At 54.0% G+C, this 7690-nt stretch overlaps 1 long non-coding RNA gene across 1 annotated transcript; it reads left to right on the top strand.

Annotated features, from left to right (window-relative positions):
• The first annotated feature begins 2209 nt into the window (after nt 1–2209).
• On the top strand, nt 2210–7067 carry LOC132540133 (uncharacterized). Its single transcript, XR_009551384.1, has 3 exons — nt 2210–2747; nt 3936–4681; nt 6421–7067. It is a non-coding gene; the product is annotated as an uncharacterized LOC132540133 (long non-coding RNA).
• The last annotated feature ends 623 nt before the right edge of the window (nt 7068–7690 follow it).

Genomic DNA, 7690 nt, shown 5'->3' with positions numbered 1-7690 from the left:
ACAAGAAGCAAGTGGCCCTATCAGCCAGGTAATGAAGAGTTTCGAGTTCCCAGCAGCTGTGACCCAGCCAGGGACCTTCCCTCTCCCCAGGAGGGGCGACACTGATCTCCAGTCTCTGCCACCCCTGGAGGAGGGCATGGTGCCTTCAGCTGGCTCTACCTTCCCCACAGTCCCTGAGGAGCTCTGGTCCTGGGGCACAGAAAGGCTGGGAGGCTGGAACCAGGACTCTTGTTAGCTGCCCGGGACAGATAACAGATGGTCTAGAATTCCCCAATTTCTGGAGCTGGGGAGACAGTACTATGGTTCTAAAAAAAAAAAAAAAAAAAAAACACTTTCAGGCCTGAGACTCTGAGGTCTCAGGTTCAATGCCCATAACCACCATAAGCAAGAGCTGGGCAGTGCTCTGGTGTCTCTTTCTCTCTACGTTTATCTTTGTATCTCTCTCATTAAAAAATAAACAGGGACTGGGTGGCCGTGCACCTGGTTAAGCTTACACATCACAGTGTGCAAGGACCCAGGTTCTAGCTCCCAGTCCCCACCTGCAGAGGAGAAGCTTCATGGTGAATCAGGGCTGCAGGTGTCTCTCTTTCTCTCTGTTTCCCTCTTCTCTCTTGATTTATCTCCATTTCAATTCAATAAAAAAAATGAAAATCATTTAATATAATAAAATATTATTTATAAAAAATTTTTGAGTTTCTGGCCAAGCCCCCAGCCTAGGTGGAAGCTCTTTGATGCCTCAACTCTGAGCCCAGCCTGGGCTAGAAGGAAGCAAAATATGCAGAGAAGCAAAACATTCTCTTAGCTTACCTTCCCTGTTCTCCATCTATCCCTCCCTCCCTTCCTCCCTTCCTCCCTTCCTTCCTTCCATTCTTCCTTCCTTCCTTCCTTCCTTCCTTCCTTCCATGTTCCTCCTATGTCTTTGTTCCCTTCAGGGGTTCAATTGACTCAATGTACAGAGTAGCCATTCTTTGAATTCCCAGGGAGAATAAGCAGAGACCCCACTGCCCTCCCCCATGTTTCATGAGCTCACTGACTGGCAGAGGGGACAGGGCAGTGCTGGGGATGGACAGGGGCAGAGAGAGCAGGGGATGCCACTGTGATAGTCACAGTGTCACAGAATCACATCAGAAGCATAAACAAAACCCTGCTGGAGCCCAGATGATAAAGTCACACGTGTCTTGGGCAGTCAGAGAAGGCTGCGCAGAGAAGGTGACAGGAACCAGGCTTTGGAGGGTCCAAGGGAGTTTTCTAAGCAGGTCATACATGGCACTGGAATTCTGGGTAGAGGGCTCAAATATATACAGAAACGCACAGTCACAGAAATGTCCTTTGAAGGAGTGAACAGGACGGAACCAACCAAGTTCAAGGAAACAGTGACAGATCCAGCCAGTGTCAGAGTGACGTGTGCCCCTGTCAGTCCCCACAACACGCCACAGCACGGCTTTCCTGTTGTGCACATCACAGGGTGGCACCCTTGAGACTCAGGACCGTGAGGCCACTTGCCACAGGTGGTACTGCTGAGACCCAACCCAGGGCTGCTTCCTTTGCCCCTGCCGCTCCGTGTGCCAGGCTGAGCTGTCAGGCCCCGGACAGCCATGCCAAGGGATCCTGACCTCTCTCTCCCAGAGCCTGATGTGGTGGGCAGCGGCTCTCTCCAAGTTCCTCCCTTTTGTTTTCAACTCTATTTTGTTTGATAAAGCAAAGAGAAATTGAGGGTAGGAGACAGAGAGGGAGAGACAGAGAGGGAGAGAGAGAACTGCAGCACTGCTTTGCCATTTGTGAAGCTTTCCCCCTGCAGGTGAAGACCGAGGGCTCGAACCCAGGTCTTTGTGCACTGTAATATATGCACTTCAGCAGGTGTGCTACCTCCTGGCCCCTCTTCTGCAATTCTTTCCTTTGCCCTGCAGGTAAGGGCTGAGGTCTCGGACCTTGACATGGGCAGACCTCCTCTCTCTCCGTCCCTCCCGTCTGTGCTCTTCAGGTCTGGCCCCAAGTGAAGGCGGGCCCAGGGCAGAGCCCACACAGCTGGCTTGGTTTCCAAGGATGTCCCTGCAGAGAGGAGTCATCAGCCGGCAAGGGGCCCCTCAGAGGTGGGGCAGGGCGGGGCACTGACAGCCCTGGGTCTAATTACAGGCCGGCTGGTAATGAGAGGCGCCTGGCGGGGGACCAGGCATGGCCAGGGAGCTGGGAGGGCTCGGCAGGGCCACCAGCTCAGCGTCTAGTCTGGCTGCAGACCACACACAGGAGGGTCTAGAGAGGGGGAGGGGAGACAGGAAAGTGAGCGAGCCAGGCAGCACTGGCCCAGCCAGGGACTCTGAACAGCACTGAGAGACAGGTGCTGCGCTCAGCTTCCGGCTGCCGGTGGGGAAGCCACCAAAGTGCTCAGAGCTCAGCCTGTCAGAGCACCAGCTTGCACTGCTGAGGCCCTGGGAGGCTGCAGGTTCTGTCTCCGGCAGCACCTTACACCGGAGCTCACAGGGAGGAAGCATGTCCCTTTTAGAGTGAGAACCCCGTGAAGGAAAGTGGAGACTCCTTGCCTTCAGGCCAGGTGGGCAAGTCCCACCCCCATACATGCGGGGCAGTAAACAATAAGTCTTTAAAAATATCAAGTCCAGGGGCTGGGTGGTGGCACACCTGGCTGACTGCACACAAGACTCTGGCAAAAGACCAGGTTCAGGTGCAAAGACCCCGATTCAGGCCGCCCGTCCTTTCCTGCAGGTGAGGAAGCTTCATGAGCAGTGCAGCAGGTCAGTCTGCAGGTGTCTCTCTTGTCTCTCTCCCTCTCTGTCTCTCCCTCCCTTCTCAATTTCTATCCAGAATAAGTAAATACATACATACATAAGTAAACAAATAAAAATATTTTTAAAACAAAATCCAGACACTTGAACATGTTGCAATGGAGGTTGAATACAGGTCTGGGAGAAGCCCTGGAGTCGGTCTCTTTCCCAGCAGGAAGTGACGGAGGAAGCACGTCCCTTTCAGAGTAAGAGCCATGTGAGGGAAAGTGGAGACTCCTTGCCTTCAGGCCTGGTGGGCGAGCCCCACCCCCATACACGCGGGACAGGAGTTCATGACATCAGTTTTGGGTATTAAAAGCACAGGGTAGGGGGACCATGCAGTGATGAACCCAGTTAAGCACACATATTATCAAGCAAGAGCACCTGGTTCAAGCCCCTGCTCCCTACCTACAGAGGTGAGGCTTCATGAGCGGTGTAGCAAGTCTGCAGGTGTCTATCCTCCTCTCCATCTCCCCCTCTTCTCTCAATTTCGTTCTGTCCTATCTAATAAAAAAATTAGAGTGGCCAGACAGTGGCGCACCTGATTAAGCACTCACATTTCAGCGCACAAGGATGCAGGTTCAAGCCCCTGGTCCCCACCTGCAGGAGGAAAGCTTCACGAATGGTGAAGCAGGGCTGCAGGTGTTTCTTTGTCTCTCTCCCTCTCTATCTCCCATTCCCCTCTCAATTTCTGGCTGTCTCTATCCAATAAATAAATATATATTTTTTTTAATTAGAGAAATAAAATGGGGAAAATGGTGGCAGTGGATTCAAAGTGCCAACACTGAGCCCCAGTCATCACCCTGGTGGCAATAAAATTTTTTAAATTAATTAAAAAGTACAGGGTAGGGGCCAGGTGGTAGCATACCTGGTTGAGTGCATGTTACAGTGCACAAGGACCCAGGTTCAAGCCCCGAGTCCCCACCTGCAGTGGGAAAGCTTTGCAAGTGGTGAAGCAGGGCTGCAGGTGTCTCTCTGTCTCCATTATCTCCCCCTACTCTCAATTTTTGGCTGTCTCTATCCAATAAATAAAGATAGTAAAAAAATTTTTTAAAATAAGCACAGGGTAGCACTAAAAAGTCTGAATGGTCCAGAGACATCAAGTGTGGGGGCATCTCTAGTTTGCCTTACTTTGTATTTTTCTTTGCTCTTCTTTAGGACATCAGATCCCAAACTTCTAGACCCTCAAGTCAAGCTGCGTTTCAGGTCACTGCCCTCTGATGTCTCAGAAGACCCCCTCCCTCAAGTGTCTGGCTCCATGGAAGTTCCAGAAGGTTCTCTGGCTAGACAGCTCTGCTTTCCCACCAGGCCGGCATGGAAGGGACTCCAGTGGCCTCACGACATGTGTGTGGGCTGCCAAGTGCCGACTGACATCCCCTGGAAGGCTGGGGCCCCTTGACACACACAAGCTGCCACCACGCACAGCTCCTGATTCACTGAGGGGCCTGCCCACACCCTCTTGGGCTCAGATGCCCCCACTCCAGGTCTCTCCCTCCCCAACCCCACAAGTCCAGTAGGACTCTTCATGGTGAATTCTGGGCCTGTTTTAGAACCAGAGCAGACTTCCTGCTTGAAAAATGCTACTCATGGCTGGGCAGCACCTTTCGGTGCCCAGAATGTTCTTGCTTCCAGGTGCCCTGAAGGCCTGGCAGGTGAGCCAGGAGTGGAAGGCAATAGACTGGAGTTTCCGGCCTGGCTTTGAACTTCTTAGGCGACTGACTCCAAGCACCTGGAGGCCCAGCCTGAAGCCTCTGTTTCCTGGAATGTTGCCAGGCTAGCATGGGGGTGCCTCTTCCCGGATGCGTACTCTCTGGGTTGGAGAGAACTCGGCCAGAGCCAGCCTGGGCTGCTACTCACTCAGCCACGTGAGGGAGATGATTCAGGAACCAAACAGGTGGTGCGAGGTAATGCAATGTCTTTATTGTTCAGAGAGACAACGCTTTTATAGGATGGTACCGGAAGTGGCAAGTCAGAAACGGAAATGGCTAGGAAGGGGGGTGGAGAAAGGCAAAAGTGGGCTGGGAAGGTAGAAACTTCCTTAGCAACTGTTAGGAGGGTTTTAACTGGTGGGATTAATGTTACCCTGCAGGCGGGGAGGGTCTCAAGGTAGAAGGAAGATAGATCAAAGGAATGGAATGGGTGGGGACCTTTCAGGCAAAACAATGATTGTGTAAATAGGCCATAGTATCAGGAATGCAGGGTGGAGCAGGGGGAGCTGGCTTAATGCCCGACAGAATGTAACAGCCACCACTGCTTGTTGCTTATGGCTCTGTAAGCTCGAGAAAGATCTCGGGCCTCTGGACAAAAACATCCCAGCTGCCCTGCCAGCTGTGCTCTGTGGGAGCTCTTAATGGGTCTCGTCAAGTGTCAGTTTCCTCATCTACCTAGTGGGCGGAGTGGGGAAGGTCACAGGAGGGGATTCAGGGGCCACCTGCTGCCCTCCATGGGCTGACTCCAACTCAGGGCCCAGCTGAAGACAGACGCCTGAGAGGCCCAAGTCACTCCTCTGTCAGTCATTTCTAGGAATAGCCTCTGTTCAGGCACGAGCTGTAGTTCTCTTGGCTCCCAGGGATCATGAGAGAGGCTGTTGCCTTCTCTGCACAACAGCTCTTATTTTAAAAGGGGAACCTTCCTGCCATCTAAACGATGACAAGGCATGGGCAGCCCCCGGGTTTGGACTCCCCTGAACCAGAGCCAGGACAGAGCCTCACCTGTGCTGAGCCACAGAGCAAAGGAGGTGCCGTCTGCTGGGCTCAGGGTGAGCTGTGGAGTGAGGGGCTCGGGGGTGGGGTTCTGTGAAGCTGGCACTGGCGTGGCACTCCTGACGGCTGACATAAAAGTGTCACACAGCAGCTACACGGTGAGGGGCACTGGCAGATCCCCATTTTCACCCAGCTGAGTGTGCTAGGTTGTTCCAGAGTATTCCATGTAGGAAGGCACGTGAAAGGAGCAGTGTGTGTGTGTGTGTGTATGTGTGTGTGTGTGTGTTGGGGGTGGCAGGGGGGCTGCTGGGAGAAAGTCGGTGTGGAAGACCCCTTGTTGTCAGAGACTCAGATCACACCACAGCAGCCCCAGAAGCTGTTGGTGTTACCAGGGCAACGGAGGCCCATCCACATCCAACTCCCCCCCCCCCAGACCCCCTCCCCAGAATTTTCTATAACAACAGCAGAGCCACTGAAAACATGTTTGCCGAGTGGGAGCCACTCACATAAAATAACACCAGGGCCCCGCAGAAAGGGAAGCGTGCTCACGTTTCCTGCCTTGTTGGTGAGCCAAGAATGCAGCCAGAAAAAGATGACAAGACTCGGGCGCCTCCCAGGTTTGGACTCACTTGAGCAGAACCATGGCCGGGCTGAGCCTGTGCCGAGCCACAGAGCAGAGCAGGAGCTGTCTGCTGGGCTCAGGGTTAGCTGTGGGGCGAGGGCCCGGGAGACAGAGGCGAGATGGGGTCAGTTTGTCAAAGGGACGAAAGTGCCTGGAACACCTAGGGCTGGAAGGAGAGGCCTCCCTCCTTACATTTCTGAGACCCTACTTCCCAAAAGGTTCCAGGAGCACCCATTAACCATGGATGACAGGAAGGTGGCGCCACCCCATCACCCAGGCCACCTCCCAGTGGGTCCTATGTTCTCCTGTCATTTTACAGGCAGCCCTGGTTCACTTCCACCAGACGCCAGCAGCCAGGGAAGGAGGAGCAGGTGAAAGTCATTGTCACCGGTGACACTACAGAACTGAAACCAGCAGTCGTCAGCGACCAGCAGATTACGGCGTCATCACGTCAGCAAAGCCATGGCATCCCTCAAGCCCCACAGGACACCTCGGTTTGGAGGAGCACAAGCCAGGCACCAGAGGTCACACATGGATCTCAGACTGGACACTGCGGCCGCGTGAGGGCCCAGGGATGCTTCCCAAAGGCCTTCCCCTGGCCTGCCCACCTCACCTCCTCCCCAAGGCCCAGGCCACGTGACACGTGTCAGGCCCCCCAGCTGTCTCCTGCACAGTCAGTTTTGCTCTCCTCCAAGAGCACACACTTGCTCAAGCCCACCTGTGGCCTGCAGCTCCCTTCCCAACTCCCACAGCACCCAGGAAAGCTCGTCTTTGTCACCTCATCCATCTTCCCGGACTTGGCAAGAAAAGGGACTGACTCATTTGTAGGCAGGCAGGCAGGCACCAGATCATGCATGCCGGGTTCAGAGCTGGGCTGTTGGTTCCAGAACCTGGGCACCACAAGCAAGTGCCAGTTCACAGCCTTTGTCATCTGGACACTGTTTCATTCTACAAAATGAAAGCAAACCTGTGATCTTACGAGGGTGTGTGTGTATGTGTGTGTGTGTGTGTGTGTGTGTGTGTGTGTGTGTGTGTGTGTGTGCGTGCACATGCTGGAGGCTTGTCCTGGAGTCTCTGGGTAACTTACCTGCTTAGAGTTCACAGCCTAAATGGAGCCTGGGGTCAGGAGGGTCTGGGTGAAGGCCCTGACTTCAGCACCTTCCATCCAAGGATGGTTTCATCTCCCTCCCTCAACCCTCAGAGAGCTGGCAACATTCATTGCCACCCACGCCTCCAGGTTTCTCTCCGTCTGGTTTTGATAAACACTTACTATGACCCCTGTGACTTGCATTCTAGAAAGAGTGTCAGACAAACCACAGCCTGGGTGGGGCCAGAGGGCTGCGGAGGAGTAAAGCACGGGGACCCTGAGGAGCACGGGAAGACCCTTCCCTTGGGTCACAGGGCTCCCCCCCTCCAAAAAAAAAAAAAAAGGAGCGGTGCAGATGGTGTGAGGGTTGTGGGGGAGAGTGCCAGGCTCAGGCCAGTAAGCTCCTAGCACCCGTGGGCTTGGGGTGCACCCTCACGGTTAGCCTCCCCCTCTCTCCTTCCTGCCCACCTTTTGGGGTCTCCAGTTCCCCTCTGTCTGTCTG

Source organism: Erinaceus europaeus, chromosome 9 (assembly GCF_950295315.1).
Source record: "Erinaceus europaeus chromosome 9, mEriEur2.1, whole genome shotgun sequence".
NCBI classification, from domain to species: domain Eukaryota; kingdom Metazoa; phylum Chordata; class Mammalia; order Eulipotyphla; family Erinaceidae; genus Erinaceus; species Erinaceus europaeus.
This window is presented reverse-complemented; position numbering and strand designations above follow the sequence as displayed.